We start from the raw sequence: 18503 nt of genomic DNA, 5'->3' as shown, positions 1-18503 counted from the left end.
ACTGTTGACAGCACCCATCTGTCTGAGGTGATCCCTTCCCGGGCCTGGGTGAAGTTGGAAATGCGTCCCCCTACTGGGGTTGCGTGAGAAGGGACCCTGAACTGAGCGTCACTGCTTTGGTGGAGGCGTGCCACCTCCCTTGTTGGGGCTGCCTCTGCCTCTTCCACGACCTCTCTTGTTACCCCTGCCGTAACCTTGGGTAGACTGCTGGTTGTTGTTCCATTGTGTACCCTGTCCTTGGGCATAGTTGCCTCTTTGTGAATTTTGGCCGCGTGGGCGACGAAAATTACTGTTCCCCCTCTGGTTAGGGGGTTTGTTGGTAAGCTGGCCAAGGGATTTCAGAGTCTCGTACTCGTCCTTGGCATTCTTAAGTGCGTCTTCGACCGCTTTCCCAAACAATAGATCGGGTTCCACCGGCTTGTCTATTAATGAAGCCTGGGTTTCTGTCTTGAACCCCGACTGCCGTAACCACGCATGTCTCTTGATAACAGTACCTTCTGCTATCAATCTTCCTGCGTTGTCCGCGGCGTCGAAAGTTGCTTTTAATATGCAACCAGACACGGCTCTCCCTTCTGCCGAGATCCGAGCCAACTGGCCCTTTAACGGTTCAGGAGCAGAGGCTATGAGCACCGCGACCTCTTCCCATTGATGGCAGTTGTAACTTGCCAACAGGGTGGTGGAGTTTGCGATCCTTGCTTGGTAGGCGGACGTTGAGGCTACTTTCCTGCCAAACCCGTACAGCCTTTTGCTCTCCTTGTCGGGAGGAGCTTCTGACGACGATAAGGGTGTCCCAGCCCTCTTCCGAGTGTTGGTAACCACTAGGGAGTCTGGTTTAAGATGTCCTCTTATATAAAGAGGGTCAGACTGGGCTGCCCGAAAAAGTTTTTCGACTCTGGGGTTGACGGCTCTGGTGAGGTTAGGATTCACCAGGGATGGATCTATTCTACGTTGGATGGATTTAAGGATAGGGATGGTCTGAGCGACCGGCCTCCTCTCTCCCACCAACTCTTCTGCGAAGTCCCTTTCCTCCTGTACACCGTGGGTGTCGATGTGAAAATGTTCTGCTGCGCGAGCGAGAACTTCATTAAGGAGGGGCTGGTTATCAACTGGCGAGTCGGTAACTGGGGCTTCGCTCTCTACCGGGGAATCTACTCTGTAAATTTCCTGCTCATCTTCTACCTCCTCCAGGTCCTCATCATCCGCATAGTATTCAGTCCCGGTTTGTTCCTCCATAATTGTAAACTCCTGGCCCCCTTCAGGGAAAGTCTGTCCTTGGTATCTGGGGTATGGAGTAGAGTAAGGCTGCACCTCGAAGGGTTCAGGTCTTTCGAACCGGGCCTTTTTACTTAGGGGGATAGGATCAGAGGAGCCTGATTTATGTGTGTCTGTCTGCTTAGGGTGGAAGGATGGTCTTACAGGAGTGGAAGGCTGTGCTTTCCGCTGTTTCCCCCCCCTCCCCGTGCGCGGAAAAATGTTTTCCCTGCCCCTTGGAGGCTCCAGAGACTTTCGACGCCTGGCGTCGAGGGTCGGGAGAGGTATCTTGTTTCGAGCGTGGGGCCTCGCTGGTGTTAACTGCGGGCTCGGTCTCCTGGAGCGCGGCCTGGGGGTGGAAGTCGTCTTCGTCTTCCGACGATCGAACTTCCGTTAATCTAGGGAGCGAGGCACTCTTGGCAAGAGTGGATGATTGCCTTGCGTCATGAGGCGATCTCGATCGAGAGCGCCCAGAGGACACCAAGTCGGACCGTTCTATCTGTGCCTCTTTCCGAGAAGTCGACGTTGTCGTGGTTCGGTTGGACTTAGTGTGCTTAGTGTGTGTAGGGTGTGTAGCGCTTGCGTCGCCGGGGGTCTTCCCCATAGCCGCCCTGCCAGACAAACTTCCGAGGTCGGGGACCTGCGCTCGGCAGTCTTTCGACGCCGTAATGCCCTCGCCGTCCGAAAGTACGGCGTCGCTGCCATCGCTGAAGGCGCCCTCCGCTGCCATGGCCGCCTGCCTGGCGTGGTGGGCCCAACGCTTTGTCGAACGGTCCTTAAGTGTCTTAGGCTTAAACCTACTACACGCTCTGCAGTTTGCTTCGGGGTGGTCCCTCGGCAAGCAGAGATTGCACGTGGCGTGCCTGTCGACCCAAGGGTATTTGCGGTTGCACTTGGGGCAGAATTGGAAAGGGGTACCCTCCATACGCACCTTGAGGCAGCGGGCTGGTAAGTGTAGGAAATATATAAGGTGTACCTATATACCAAGAGTGAAGAGTATGTACCACCCCCCACTCTCCCTACTTGCAGGGCCGAGGCCAGCGGCCTTCCAAGGCCCAGATCCGTCGTGCAGCAGCCGACGTCGAGTGTCGAGGGTCGACGTTGGGGTGGGGAAGGATGTCAATAAATAATTTTAAACTTCAATAATTAGCAAAAGTATGGCTAAGGCCAGGGTACTCCGCAAGATGCTTCCAACCAGTATGGCGGAAAAAAACAATCTGAGGATCCTAGACGCGTGAGGGATCTTGGGTACAGTGGACGTCACACTAGGGATAGTATTACTGGCACGCCTGTGTCGACGCCCATTTTCGAGTTTCGAAAAACAAACTGTAATACTCCGCAGCTTCCACTAGATGTCGGCCTATGCACAGCATGTGATCTAAGCAGATTCCACAAGCCTCAGAAATAAGTATACTTTCTATAAGGGATTGGATTGTGATTGGGTCTCTATAGTCAGTTGGACAACTTATGTTCACCCCTAGTGCAAGTCATCTTCAACAGTTATTAAGTACACAGCATATCATTGGCTCGCAAACTATAAGGCCCTTCATTATACGCCCCTCTACAATTGGTTGGCATGCTTGTACCCTTATGGAATATTCGACTCACTAGCAGCATGTGATCTAGTACTCCAGGCGCTGGTGGGTGGCTTGACCATGCCTCCCCACCAAATTAGCCCACCATCTCGCATCGCTCATGCCGTCTGCCATTTAGATTGTCTTTGAACTTGGCCTTGAAGTAACTTCTCTTCTCTGGGAATATAAGGGAGTGTGAGCATGTTCTTATCAAGGTTCAGGTCTGCATGGCCACTTCTATTTGCATCCTGGACTCACCTGACAGGAGACCGTGAATGGGCCCATATTATAGCATTTAAATGTCTTCAATAAAGAAACTTGGCACTCATGGTGCTCTCTCTTTGCAACTTAACAAGTGATTCCTCGGGGTCTCATCTTCACTGTTCAAGGATTGATAACCAGTTTTGGCTGCTTCGGCCTTTGACATCAGGCCAAACAGCCTTCCTTGGTCTACCTTCGAGTTTCAGTGTATTTCTTTGCTGAGACATATGCATAGCTATCAATCCTCCTTTCTCCACGGGTTGAGATTACTACGGTTGTGACATCGAATATCCATATTCTGTATATATTGGCGGCACCGTCTGCAGTCTACCTACTACGTATAGCCAGCCTTTATGATTACTTAGTCTACGTGCGTTACAGCATCTGTACAGTTATAAAACAGCTTGTATTTTCTGCAGTGCTCTTCAAACGTGCAATCTTCATTCCGCATATGAAAGTCTTCTTGATTCTTTACTTCACCATCAGATTCTAGAAGGTCTATACATTCTTTTCTTCAGCCACTCCTCTCAGTGCGTCACGCTCATTTCTTGTGATGTCACCAGCCTCACTTTTTCTCACCTTCACACTTCTTCAGGTATCTCTACGAGGATACATCATGTAGGGTTTTCTCAACGGATACCTTGTCTCAAAGGCTCTTTGTGGTGTAGGCATCATCACTGGCGCTGCACATTTCCCAATTTCCGGTTTCCAACATATAGGCAGAATGAGGGCGGGACTTCCTGCAGAGGCATTCAGCTGTTCCTCTACAAATCGCCTCAGGCATCTGTGTTCAGCCTGCAGAACAGAGGTTTCAATCCTTAAAATTCTATAAATGGAGTACAATTTAATGGGCTAATAACAACAATTACTACCCAGCGAGGGGGGGTGGCAGCCTCCCAGCCAATGAGTAGGCTCAGAACGTGGTCTTTAACACACGGTACAGACCCTGCTCTGAGCGGGAGGCTGCCATCTTCCCTCACTGGGAAACAGGTAAGTGTGCGCTCCCCCATGTTCCCATCCCCTCACCCCCCTTTTCCACATACCCAATGACACCCCCCCACAACTGCCCCAAATACCTTGCGCTTCCTTGTCCCTCACCGGTGCCAGGAATCGTAGTGTTTCTGGCACGTCTCCCATGCAAGAATGGCCAAAATAGAAAGGGAGAAGGACTAGGTGTAGTTCCCTTCTCCCCGACCCATGGTGGCCATCTTTGATTGTAGTTTTTTCTTGAGTTGAGAAACGGTTAACATGCCATTTTTCAACTGGAGAAAAATACACTATTTGTACCCTGGTACAACATGGCGGGGTACTAATGGCAAGGAAAGGAAGAAAAAATGGGCGGAACCCTCTTTTTTAGGGGCCTGACTCTAGAGGGTTGAGAGGTACAGAGATAAAGGAGAGTAGAGTCTACGGCTACCCAGGCCAAAGGCGTGACAGGGGGTCACAATACTCCTTGCAGGAGAGCTAGGAGAGTACTAGCTCGAAAAAGAGATCACTGTAAGGTACAAAAAACAGGAAGGTTTATTTTAACAAGAAGACATATTTGCAGAATTCTTTATTCTTTATAGTCTGCATATCGGTGGGTTAGTAATAAATAGTGACAAACTGTTCCATGTATTGTTTACATTCACAATACATTAACATTGTCGACACATTAATTGGTGTTTCTGGTTCGGTAGGTTGATGGCAAAGGGCAGTGGCTGGATGAAATGGAGCAGCGCTGCAAAGCTGTACCGAACTGTCTTCAGGACATCAAGTTGTGGTCGGACTTGGTTAAGTAAGATGGGCGTCATCCTATAGTTTAAGAATGGAGAACGCATTTAGATACGGTGATGCAAGAATTGCCAGATAATGAAAGTAGAGCTGCAAGGAGTCGACCTACCATGTGTAAGTTGACGCCGTGGCGCTGGTCTTGTTTACCCAGCTGTTGATTATTACGGCAGGGGGGGCAGTCTGCGGAAGTCAGATGCCTGAATCTAATTGGAATGGGGTCAAAAATTACAATTGGGTACATGGCGGTGGGAAGCGCTTAGTGCAAGAAAAGGTTGAGGTACAGGTAAGCTCTTGTCGTGCATGGGTTGGTGATTAGTTTTCGAGTAAGGTCCATCAAAGTGAATGACCTTCGTGAGTTTTGAATGCATAAATATGGCAGATAACCGTGCCTATGCGATTGGTGCAGGAGGGTTTGTTAACATGAGTCAAAAGCGACCAAAGAGACGTGACAGGGTCACAAAGTGTTAAAAATGGAAAAGCATCAAAATGCAAGAAACTTAGCCGTGACTGTGCGATTGGTGCAGGAGTTCAGGAGGGCTGTTATTATAAATGCCCTGTAAATTTTAATGGCGGCCAAAAGAAGGTGACTAGGTCACAATGTGTTAGAGTGGATTTCATTTAACAGGGATCAAAAAGTGTGAGAGCCCAGACGCGTGATGAGTTAGCGCTGATAAAAACGGCAGTAAATCAAGAGTGAGCGGGCTGAGTCTTACCTGTGCCAAACTGAGAAGGAGCTGTGTCACTGCAGGCTGTTGCGTGCATGAGTGCCCTAGAGGACAGTTATTTAACCAGAACGAGGCTAAGGCAGGGCGCTGTGATTGCGCATGTGCAAAAGGGCAGTGTCTGAGTGCTGGTTTGCATGCATAGCTCTGGGGCGTCAGTCCTAAGGCAAACCAACGTCAATAGTGCATGAACTGGTATTTTGTCACAATAAATACTGGTTGTAGAAAACAAAAGCATAATCATGTATGAAACATTTTGTATGTGAGCTGGTCGTAATGCCAGGGCTGTACACTGTTTGAAACAAACATGAGCTAGTATTTTGTTATAATAATTAACAAAAGCATAATCTCATCTGGAGACCTTTTTGTATGCATGTTAGTCATAGTAACAAGGATAAACAATTCTGGTATTTCAAAAAGACCCTGTGATGTCTTTGTTGTAAAGCATCCAAAACATGAAATGTACATGCGAGGTAAGAGAGAGTCATCAATATAATCATATAATGAAAAAACATGATTGGTGCGGCTGCAATGCCTTTGTTGTAAAGCATCAGAGCATGAAATGCACACGCGGGGTAAGAGAGAGTCATCAATATAACAAAACACATGATTGGTGCGGTTGCAATGTTAGATGGTCCATGTGTAAAGTACCGATAGCATTTTTAGAAATAATCGGTGCAGACTTTGTGGTTACAAGAAAAATATGAATTCGAAAACACAAAAGGAACTTTAGGAACATAATGTTGGCATGCATTGATGCATGCGTGGCCCGGTCTTGGAGGATGGGTGACCATTGTGCTTAGTGGTGTGGTATAGCAGGAAAATAGTATTACAACATTTTACATTCGGCTTAGCCTATCACATTGATGTGGGAAATCCTGATCTATTTGTTGAAGAAGAGGTTCCATTCAATAGAAATGTTCAGGCCTTGTCTGACAGAATCAAGGCGTTAAATCCATTTTTGCTCAAGTTTGCGAAGGGCAAGGTCTCTATTGCCACCACGGAAGGGGTTGCCCACTGTTTGCAGTATTGTCCAGAAGATATTGTTGTGGGTATGCTTCATGGCTTTGAAATGTGCCACTAGGGGTTTGTCTTCTACTTGATTGCGTACACATGACCGATGTTCACAGATGCGTTGTCTGATTTCTCTCTTGGATTTACCTACGTAAATGAGGTCGCAAGGGCATTGGATGATGTAAACGGACCATTTGGTTTTGCAATTGGTGAAGGAATTTAGGGTCCACAGGTTTCCTTTCAAATCAATTGTCTTGAGGTTTGTCATCAGTGTGCAGACGCAGCAATTACCACACTTGAAATGGCCTTTTACTGGCGGCAGGTTCCATAGTGTGGCTTGTGTGCTGCTCGAGACATCTACTTCCGTGTACGTGTGTACGAGGCGATCTTTTAGGTTACGGCTGCGTTTGAATGCAAATCTAGGTTTCTCTGGTGCGAAAGAGTCAGTGTAGAGCTTGTCCCAGTGTTTAAGGACCACTTTTTTGATTGAATTGCTCAATGGAGTGAAAGTCGTGACGCAGGTCATTTTAGTGTTGGACTGTTCTCTTTTAGTTGCGGTGAGGCAGGAGTCTCGATTGGTGTGTTTCACTCGTTTCCTGGCTTGACGGACGATGTGGCTGGGGTACCCTCGTTCTTTAAGGCGGGTTGCGAGTTCTTTACTTTTAGATTCATACTCGACCAGTGTAGAGCAATTCCGTCTAATGCGTAGAAATTGGCCATATGGAAGATTCATCCTGAGGCCTGACGGATGGAAATTGGAGTATTCAAGTTAAGTGTTTTTGGATGTCGGTTTGCGATATAAGGTGGTACTTAGTGAGTTATTTTGATTTTTGCAGATTTCAAGGTCTAGAAAAGGAATTCTGTCTTTGTTGAGGTCTATCATGAATTTAATGCAGTTGTTCTGTGAGTTCAACCATTGTAGGAACAGGTGAAGATTCTCTTTGGTCCCTTTCCAGACCATAAATACGTCGTCAATATATCGTAACCAGCAACCGATCGAGTTTTTGAAAGTGTTATGTTCATTGTAGATTGAATTCTTTTCGAAGGCGTCCATGAACAGGTTAGCTACATCTGGGGCAACGGTGGCCCCCATACTGGTCCCGTGACACTGCTGGTAAAAAGTCTGTTTGAAGATGAAATAGTTCTCCATGAGGGCTATTCGAGTGCATTCAAGAAGGAATGCTGTAGGTGGTTAAATAACTGTCCTCCAGGGCACTCATGCGCACAACAGCCTGTAGTGACACAGCTCCTTCTCAGTTCGGCACAGGTAAGACTCAGTCCGCTCACTTTCTTGATTTACTGCCGTTTTTATCAGTGCTAATTCATCACGCGTCTGGGCTCTCACACTATTTGATCCCTGTTTGATGTAATCCACTCTAACACATTGTGACCTAGTCACATTCTTTTGGCCTCCATTAAAATTTACAGGGCATTTAGAATAACAACCCTCCTGAACTCCTGCACCAATCGCACAGTCACGGCTAAGTTTCTTGCATTTTGATGCTTTTCCATTTTTAACACTTTGTGACCCAGTCACGTCTCTTTGGCCGCTTTTGGCTCATGTTAACAAACCCTCCTGCACCAATCGTATAGGCACGGTTATCTGCCATATTTATGCATTCAAAACTCACGAAGGTCATTCACTTTGATGGACCTTACTCGAAAACTAATCACCAACCCACGCACGACAAAAGCTTACCTGTACCTCAACCTTTTCTTGCACTAAGCGCTTCCCACCGCCATGTACCCAATTGTCATTTTTGACCCCCTTCCAATTAGATTCGGGCATCTGACTTCCGCAGACTGCCCCCCCAGCCGTAATAATCAACAGCTGGGTAAACAAGACCACTGCCATGGCGTCAACTTACTTGCACATGGTAGGTCGACTCCTTGCAGCTCTTCTTTCATTATCTGGCAATTCTTGCATCACCGTATCTAAATGGGTTCTCCATTCTTAAACTATAGGATGACGCCCATCTTACTTAACCAAGTCCGACCACGACTTGATGTCCTGAAGACAGTTCGGTCCAACTTTGCAGCGCTGCTCCATTTCATCCAGCCACTGCCCTTTGCCATCAACCTACCGAACCAGAAACACCAATTAATGTGTTGACAATGTTAATGTATTGTGAATGTAAACAATACATGGAATAGTTTGTCACTATTTATTACTAACCCACCGATATGCAGACTAAAAATGTACTTCAGTATGCATATATTATGTGCCACGGCACATAAAGAATTCTGCAAATATGTCTTCTTGTTAAAATAAACCTTCCTGTTTTTTGTACCCTACGGTGATCTCTTTTTCGAGCTAGTACTCTCCTAGCTCTCCTGCAAGGAGTATTGTGACCCCCTGTCACGCCTTTGGCCTGGGTAGCCGTTGACTCTGTCGGGGTACTAATGGCAACATAACCCTTGCAGGGGGCATTACCAGTCAGGTAATGCCCCAGGGCTCAAGCTAAAGCTCTCACTTCATGCAGGCTTGTAACTGATGCCCCAGGCAATTGCCTTACCGGTAATGCCACCCTGCTAGGGTTATATTGCTGAATTTATAAACATCCTGAGAAGCAGGAGGAATCTGGTATGAAGCGCTAGGTAAAAACGTTATTATGATTATTAGCACAATCAACAACTGTAATGGTATCATTAGTTAGAGTTGCAGTGTTCAATGAAAGTTTCTGCAATTTTCCGGATTTTGTACTGGAGGTAGAAGGCCCAGGCACATAAGCCTAGAGGGAGCCATGAAGGGAGGAAGTTACCTCCTCCCCCCACAAACAAATGGGGCGAGGACGGTCTGCCAAGCCAAATGGCCCATCACCTCTTAGCACCAATGTGTGCAAGGAGATTGCCTGGCAGAACAAAGGGCGTCGCCAGACTCTCGGGTGCCCGGGCAGTGTAACGTGCTGGTGGCAGGTGACAAATGCCTGCAAGGAGGACCAATTGTTCTGCTTTCATCTAATAAGACCAAAGGACGGCCACCCCCTATTCTGGGTGGGGGCCAGGTCATGCCAAAAAGAGCACAAAGAGTTCTCCATTTGCCCCCAGGCCGATGTCGGCCCACAAGAAGAGGAGGTAAAGGGAGCTTCCTGACATTTCCTCTTTCGGCGCTGCAGGGACCTAAGGAGCACGCGAAATGCAAGAAGGGAAAAGTAAGGGCTACCTGGCAATGGTCAAATACCCTGGTAAAGGAAAGGTGGTGCTGATTAGAAGAGCACAGCAGAACGCTGGGCATGGGATTCACGTAATCATTGACCAAAGAAAAGGGAAAGTATCAAGAGAATAGACCACAGCAGAACGCTGGGTCTGAAATGTCGTAGTGCATGAAGGGTGGAAGGGAGAGGCCTCGAGTTGGCCCTACGACGATCCCAAGTCCCCCAAACCAATTTTTTGTGAAAAGTATTTGGTTTTTATGAGCAATGGTTGGTGTAATAAAGCCTACGGCCTAATTTGTCCACCTTACCTGGGTTTCCCGGTGCGTTTGTTTCCAATGCATGGCATAGCAAGAGAGGGAGGGGCTAGATACTAACTATACCTTCCTGCTCGTTATTTACTTCCCCGCTCTATGCCACTTCCAAGCTTATGTAACCTCTGTTACAAGTTAGCTTCTCTCCCACACACCTTCTGATGTATTTCTCTAGACATAGTACCATTGCACTTAAACCACTAGGCAGCGTTGCAGGGACGTCACTGGGGGGTCACCACGGGTCGCAACTGCGACCCCCAAGGTATCCCTTGCTACCACTAAAAAAAAAAAAACATTAAAAAAGTTTCTTTCTTATTTATTTCTTTTTAAATGGAAGCGCCTGGGCTGTGGAATAATAGGAATAACAAATAGTCTTTGTGGAATTCTATATAATAATTGGTAGACTCATTAAAGGTTTATTTTAGGCACACTTCAGGGGGTGTCACTGATTTAATCTGATTTAGTCTTTTCTTAAACACCTCAAATTCACAATGCAGACAAAAACTGTATGTATTGTGCTTATCGCAAGTTGCAGTTTTAGCCGGTTTTTTTTCTGCTGTCGTTGCTGTTAAGATCAACTCAAGACAATCCATCTCGTTGTCCTCGGTCACTTGATAAAATCCATTTGCCTAAGGGATTGTGTACAGTGTAGAAATGTTTGACCATAGCACATAGAGTGTCCATTGAATTCATTGTGCCACAATTAAAGCTTTGTTGTAATGTGTCTATCTTTCCTATCTCCCTGGCATACTGTTCAGCATGTTTGTTTGCATGTATAAGGTAACGAGTGCCCACAGTACGCGATGCCATGTGAGTGCCCTGCTTCACCTGCACTACTCTAATTTTTTAATACACAGTTATGAACCCTCCCAATGGTATGTATTTTGCCAACCTCCGAAGCCTAATAAGTAGATCCACGCAGGCTTGACATGTGGCCAACTTTGCACCAGATTTGCAGATTAATTGGCCTGCTGTTAAATCTTAGTTACCCGTTTATTGGTATCCACTACAGAGTGTAATTTGCTTTCTGACTTTGAGAACTTTCAGACAAGTAATTGCTCATTTTACTGTAGCTGGTAAGATGGCTATAGCTAGTAAGATAGCACAGTGGGTTGAGTGCTTGCTGCTGCGATGTGTGTGTGATCTGTAGGTTCTAATCCCAGCAAGGCCAACTCAGCCTTTCGTCCTTCAGAGGTCTATAAATGAGTACCAACACAGGTTGGATGATGTGCTATACAATAACACATTATCATTTGACGCCTGCTTACATTCACAGTAATTTGGTAACATGGGCCTATACACACTGATATTAAAGATACATTTGGTGATTCATTCTTGTATGAAATGTATATCACATTACAGCGATATCGTAACCATATTTACCTGTAGTGTACTTCGGAGCAATGCTATGTGATGCCACTTCCTGTTTTTTTAAGGGGTGAAAGGCTGTGTTCCATCACTATCCATGATGTCACTTGGGGGTGGGTTCAAATGACATAACTTCCTGTGATGTCATCAGAGGTCAAGGGTTGTGTGATGTCACTTCCGCTACCCCACGCATTTCAGTGAAATGACGTCCCTGCAGCGTTGCTGTGCAGCTACAGTCAGCTCACAGCGGTGGGACCCGTTCTGCAGGAGTCCGGGAGGTGCAGGGAGCACTTGCCGGCCCTTGCTCTGTGCATGATGTGGAGCGAAGCCTCGCAATGCAGCAGTGTCCCTCTGCAGCCCAGACATCCGTCACCGGTGGGAGGCCCGCAGGGGCGGCTCGTCACGTCAGAGCAGCGAGTCAGGCAATGTGTTTACCCGTCAACACATAAGTGATCTGTCAGCTACTTGTCACGACAGTTTATTGTAACTTTTAACAGATATCACAAAACTGGATGAGCCATTTCCGTTCGGAACCGCAAAACACTTACTTCCCCTCAAGCACCATTTCCCTTTCAGAGTCTGCGATGAACGTTTTGACATGTTTAAGTGTTGTGTAAATATTAAAACCGTTCCACACTGGAGGCACGGTGTGTGTTGGGGATGGCTTTTAGCTCCAGTCACAGGCGCTGCGGAGCTGCACAGGTCTTTGCCTGCAGTGACGGGAACTGGGAGAAAGTGAGAAGAAAGGTACACCGTCCCCACCAGTGACAGGAACTGGGAGAGAACGAGAGGGCAAGGTCTTCACATGCCATGACAGAATGTAAGGGCTGGTCTGACGTGTTCATAGACTCTTTCAGTGTTTATTGCTACGCACTGAGACTGGCAGTTGTGGAAATGGAAAATATGTGGTGGGGGATCCCACAAGGGCCGTGTTGGGGGAAGAATTTGGGGTGGGGATGGTACCCAAGGGGCGTGGTCTAGAGGGGCGGGCTGGTCTGGACATCCGATTAAATGAATCTTTGGGCCTAATTTACAGAGAGTTTCCCACTGGGGTTTTGTCGTTATAAAACGCTTCTGTGAATTGGGGAATTTGTTTGGGTTCATAACAGTTTTTACATCCAGCAATGCTGAAATACTTTTAAAAAAAACTAACCTGAAACGGTAGCATTGCCTTTTACCGCCGGCTTTGGCACCGGTGTGTAATGCACAATGCTTGCTACAGCTGATTCCATTGTAGCAAGCATTGTGCATTACACACCAGTGCCAAAGCCGGCCGTAAAAGGCAATGCTACCTTTGCTGACGCTTTTCTTATTATTTTATTTATTTATTTATTTATTTTAGTATTCCAGCGCGGTTCATGGGCTTGAGCGGCTGACTCTGGCCGGATCCCGAGATCTGGCTACATATCTGGTGCCAGATCTCAGATCCACCGAGAGCCAGCCCAATGACCAGCACTAGAGACTGGGAGATCATTTGAGGTATAGGCAGTGCCTTAAGTGGCATTGCAAAATGAGCCGGGGCACATCAAGGGGCATGGCCTAACGGCAATGGGTCGCTTGCTGGCTTATTGGGCCACACCCCTTGACTGCCCAGCTCAATGGGCTACAGGCACCCCCGCCAGGCAGACTTTTGTAGAGATCAGCACCCGCTCCCCACTGGGGCAGAGTGTGCTAATCCCTGCATTTATTTTCTATAGGCTTGCCAGTTGGTGAGGGGCAGCATCACCATTGAGGCTGAAAGGATGAAGCCCCTGGAAGCTGAGGCCTTTTTCCTAAAGACTGGAACTACCGTGAATGCGCAGGAGCTTCAGGATTTAGAAAACAAGGCCTCTGCTTCCAGCGGCCAGCCCACAGGCATCTCTTTCATGAAGGGATGCCTCACAGGTGTGGCGCCATCATTATGGATGAAAGGCATTTTTTTCTGAAGCCTGAAGCTCGCACGCATGAGCAAGAGGTTCAGGCTTTAGAAAAAAAATCCTTGTCATGAAGTGTCCAGGGCTGCCAGGGGAGATTAGTGAGCCCCGGCAGGGCCCCACCTCAACACAAGATTTAGGGGCCTGCCAGGGCTTGGCCCCGGCTGGCCCCTGCTCACTTAAAGCCCTGGCTATAGGCATTGCTTTAAGTGGGCATCAAACCTGAATCCGGTCCCTTAAGGGGCTGGGCTTTGCAGGTGGTCAATGCCGCAATTAAGAGGCAACACTTACCTCATCCGAATGCTGCCTGTTAGACCATGCCCCAGTAAAAGCACCAGCACCATTTTGTAAAAGGGCTGGGGTGTCCCCTAACAGGCTGCAGTTAGGTAAGGTAATTGTTGCCTCTTAATTGCAACGCTGACCCCCTGCCACGCACCCGGTTCACTAGAGATGCAGGGAACATCACCCTCCCACCTGGGGTGCAAGGCTAATGATCCCTGCATCTCTAATGAAAGGGGTGTCTGGTAGGGGCTTGTGACACAATGAAAAGGCAACGTTTTTTTGCAAAGCCTGAAGTTCTCACTTACATGCGAAAACTTCAGGCTGTAGAAAAAAAGACCTTGTTTTTTCATTGTGTCACGGCCCCCTGCCCGACACCCCCTTCATTAGAGATGCAGGGATCATCACCCCTGTATCTCTAATGAAAGGGGTGTCTGGTAGGGGCTTGTGACACAATGAAAAGGCAAGGTTTTTTTTGCAAAGCCTAAAGTTCTCACTTACATGCAAAAACTTCAGGCTGTAGAAAAAAAGACCTTGTTTTTTCATTGTGTCACGGCCCCTTGCCCGACACCCCCTTCATTAGAGATGCAGGGATCATCACCCCTGTATCTCTAATGAAAGGGGTGTCTGGCACGGGGATGGCGCGGTGACACCATGAAAAGGCAAGTTTTCGTTTTCTAAAGACTATAGCTCTCTTGCACGCAAGAGCTTCAGGCTTTAGAAAAAAAGTCTTGGCTTCTAGGAGCCTGTTGCGCGGGGGTTAGCAGGGGACTTTGGGGAGCCCTGACAGGGCCCCGTCTCAGACAATTTTCAGAGCCTGCCAGGGCTCCGCACCAGCTAGCCCTGGACCCTACACCAACCACCATTGAGACTAAAGGAATAGGAGAGACGCAGGCCTCCACCTCCATCAATTGCCATTGAGACTAGATGAATAGGAGAAGTACATGCCTCCACCACCAGAAATTACCATTGAGGCTAGATGAACAGGAGAAGTACATGCCTCCACCACCAGCAACCGCCATTGAGGCTAGATGAATAGGAGTGCTACATGCCTCCACCTCAAGCAACTGCCTTTGAGGTTAGTTGAATAGGAGATGCGGAGGCTTCCACATCCATCAATTGCCATCGAGGCTAGATGAATAGATAGGAGAAGTAACATGCCTGCACCCCGAGCAATTACCATTGAGGCTAGATGAATAGGACAGGCAGGGGCGCTACTTCCAGCAAATGCCATTGAGGCTAGATGAATAGGAGAAGGACAGACCTACAACCCCAACTATTGGGATTGGTCAAGGAGGAGGAGGAAGAGAGGGACATGCCTCTACTTCCTATCAGAAGAGATGGGACATAATGTGGAGGAGAAGAACTGAGAGGGCATGGAGACCATTGGGATGCTCTCTCGCCTCCACTAATAAGCAAACATTCCAAAGGAAGGACAACGAGGCTGACGGGTATGGAGTGCAGGCTTGGAGTCTGAAAGGGGGTTTTCGGCACACGATTTTTATATCAAAGGACAAATACTATGGATTGATGAAGAAGAGAAGGTCAGAACTTCATCTCACCTCAAGTGGTACATATTGGATAGAAGAATGGTGGGTGTGGACAGATCTTCATATCCAAGGACTGACATTAGTACTGAGACATGAAGAGTGGGACAGGTCACCAGCTAAAGTTACAGACAATGAGGGAGGATAGTGGAGGTAGTTCTGAAAGACCTCACCTGACAGTAAGTGGGGTTGGGAAGCCACAAGGAGGACCAAGACTAGTCTTTGCCTCCACTGACAAATTATTGAGTAGTATGCCGTGTGTATGAGAAAGCAAGGAAAGTGTCCCGCTCACACAATTATGGATTACCGCTGAAGTCGAAAACGGATCAGAACACTTTGTACATCCTTAGTAGGAAGGCTGTGCCTCACTACCATGCCCTCGTTCGTGCCCTTGTTCCCTTGTACAGAGCCACAGTGAGAGCTCCACCCGATGCCGGGTCCATCTTAGATCTTGAACTGCGCCCTCCTCTTCTGCATGGGCCCTTAAGCAGGGGGGTAATTGTGTTACATGCGCCAAAATACCCTTTGCTTCATACTTTGCCTTAAAACCGTTCATGCCCACCTTTGGGGCAGGATCATTAAAATAGGCTTCTTGGCGAAAGTGTATGGATTCAGAAAGATTCCATCATGCCAGGCCTGTGTTGAAGGGGTTGCACTGGGTGCCAAACATGGCCTTTCAAACTCCACCTCATAACACACAAGGCAGTCTCAATGGCAGGAGTCCAGTCATCTGAAGAAAAGAGTGCTTTACTACAATTCAAGCAGAGAGTTGCGGTCCCAGGGAGGATAGCTCGGGGGCAACACGCTCGCCTTCGAAGCAAGACAACAGGGAGGAACACAGGTTTGATCCCCGGGTCCACGCTTAGAATCCTCTGGGTATTAAGCACATTATAAATAACCCATTACAATTACCAGGGGAAAAACTTGCTATGTTTAATTGAAATGCAACTCCCTAAAAGGGGTGGGGCTTATGGTTAGAGGAAAAACACCATCAAAAACACAAACAATGATTCAACATAACCTTCCTTTCGATTCATGAGAATCTGAAAAATAGCCTAAAACAATGAAAATACATCCGAAACATAGAGGCAACTCACCAAGCACTTCGCCCAAGCTATAGAAGTGTGGGCAACATCTAAAAGCAGCAATTATTAAAATCTACTATGGACCACAGAGAAGATAAGGGGTACATGATATGTATAAACATATACGAAGCATAACCCAAGGTCTTTAAAGCAATGACTGGTCACTTTTTCAATTGCACTAAGAGATAAATCCAATTGTGGTGAAAATAAAATATTATTCATAAGCAAATTCAGGAGTAGTTTACCAGGTTATTTTAAAAAAAAAAGTAGACATGCGAAAACCTGTTGACCGTGTACTCTTTCTTATTAGCTTAAAAGAAAAAACATGTCCATGCCTGAATTGGTCATTGCGCAATATCATCCAAAAGGAATTTTTATCATCCGCTAAAACCTACAAAAATAATTTGCAAATATTGATATGGCATGCCGTTCACTGTACATGGTTTATTTAATCACATGCACGTGTGAATTAACACATGTGATTGACATCTGATAAATGATCAGAGAGATTCATTACAGACAAATCTGACATACACATGGAAAACCAATATGTATGTTGTCGGCCATTTTGAACAGGCATACCACGACACCTCACACTTGAGGATCCCATGCAAGAGTAACAAAACCACAAAAAGGGAAAGCTTTGGGAGACTTTTGTTTCAACTCAATGTGAATTTGGAACTAAAGTCTACATGAGTATTATATCTCTACTGCACCACCAGATGAAGGCATACACTTCCCAGAGCATTTTTCTAGAATAGTAATTGACATAGTTATTGACCATGCAATGAGAAGGAGGCTGTCAAAATGCCTGACAGTTTTAAAGGAACATTGTCGCCATACGCCATTTTAATTAGATGCATTGAAAATAAATGCACATGCAAGAAAGCATGGAGCTCTGGTGCCATCGATAAATATGTGTCTACGAGTGTCCGCAATGGAGTCGCCTTGTGTATGAGGGACGTTATGTTGAGTGTGTTTCTACATAGCGTTCCTGCGACTTATCGACGCACCGAGAAGAGATCTGAGCACCCATGTGGCAATGGCACAGTGTGGCGTCGCTGGATTGCTATTGGATTCACTAATATACCATCAAACTGGTGCCAGTAGAGAGTTCATGGACACAGACCCAAATAGGGATACAGGCATCCTTACCAACCAGGAAGGCGAGACCTTCACCAGAGGCCAAGGTCACTCCCGCAGTGGTGCGTGTTCACTCAACCATCCAGTGGTGGGATGCATGGGTGGTGGGAGGCCTGGACAAATGTTCCCAAAGCCGTTCCGTACATGGCATGAAGTTTCCTCATCACACATTTAATCTATAAGGAGGAGAATGGCGGGGTGAATGAATGGCGCGGCTACAGAATCGCCGGCACAGGCACCGATGCTCAACATAGCACACAAATCAAAGTGCTGGGGGAGTCCTCAATTTGCTTGCACGATTTCAAGAAATGTGCAGCATTTCTTAATTGCAAAGGTGGCCTGGGCATTTCTGGAGCAGGGGTCTGTGCGCCGGTGCAAAATGATGTGCTGGCGATCCCCCTTGCATACATTAGTGTCAGGAGCCCACTTCACAGCGACGGATCCCTTAAATGACCTGTCATCGTGAAGTCTCGAAAAGAAAAATGAATAGATCATGAATGTTTGAGTGACAGAAATGCAAGCGGGCCCTCTCCAGCTGTCCCACTTAAAAAAGGGAAATGCCTGAAAAGGGCAAACGTTACTGTCTCGTATTGCACCTCATCCCAGCAGGCACAGGAGAAAGCTTTTCTGGAGCACTTGACAACGCGCAGAAATGTGCACTTCAGCCCCTGCAGTGCATAATGGAAGAGCATCTGGCATGGCTCTCTCGGCATAAGTGGCTGAATTATGCTAGAGTTGTTCTTACTGCCAGATCATGCCTTGTGTGCCCCTTGACGAAAAGACCTTTTACCAAACTTGGGAACTGATTTCCGTTGCTTCAAATAGCACTTGCATACAGGTTTTGTAAATTATAAATGTGGTCATAGTTATATCCACTGCGCATGGACATGTTTACAGTTTTTCCAATGCACAGTTATATGATTAACAATTGTATATGTTTCAAATTCTTGCAATTCTTACAAATGAGAGATCTCAGTAAACTCTTCACTTTTCGATCCTTGTTTAATGTGTGTCGGTGATGATATAATGCTTTCAACAGGTTTTGTAAATTAAATACAATCAAAATACACATAAGTGACAAAGAGAAACAGAAAGACGAATCTACCA

General features: G+C 46.9%; 1 protein-coding gene across 11 annotated transcripts in view; it reads right to left on the bottom strand.

Moving 5' to 3' along the window:
* BRSK2 (BR serine/threonine kinase 2) overlaps window positions 1–18503 on the bottom strand; it is a 1020916-nt gene that overhangs the window by 379227 nt on the left and 623186 nt on the right. The gene's annotated exons all lie outside the window — the stretch shown is intronic.

Source organism: Ambystoma mexicanum, chromosome 11, assembly GCF_040938575.1.
Source record: "Ambystoma mexicanum isolate Mex_15411 chromosome 11, UKY_AmexF1_1, whole genome shotgun sequence".
Taxonomy (NCBI): domain Eukaryota; kingdom Metazoa; phylum Chordata; class Amphibia; order Caudata; family Ambystomatidae; genus Ambystoma; species Ambystoma mexicanum.
Note: the sequence above shows the minus strand (reverse complement) of the source record. Positions and strands in the feature narration are given on the sequence as shown.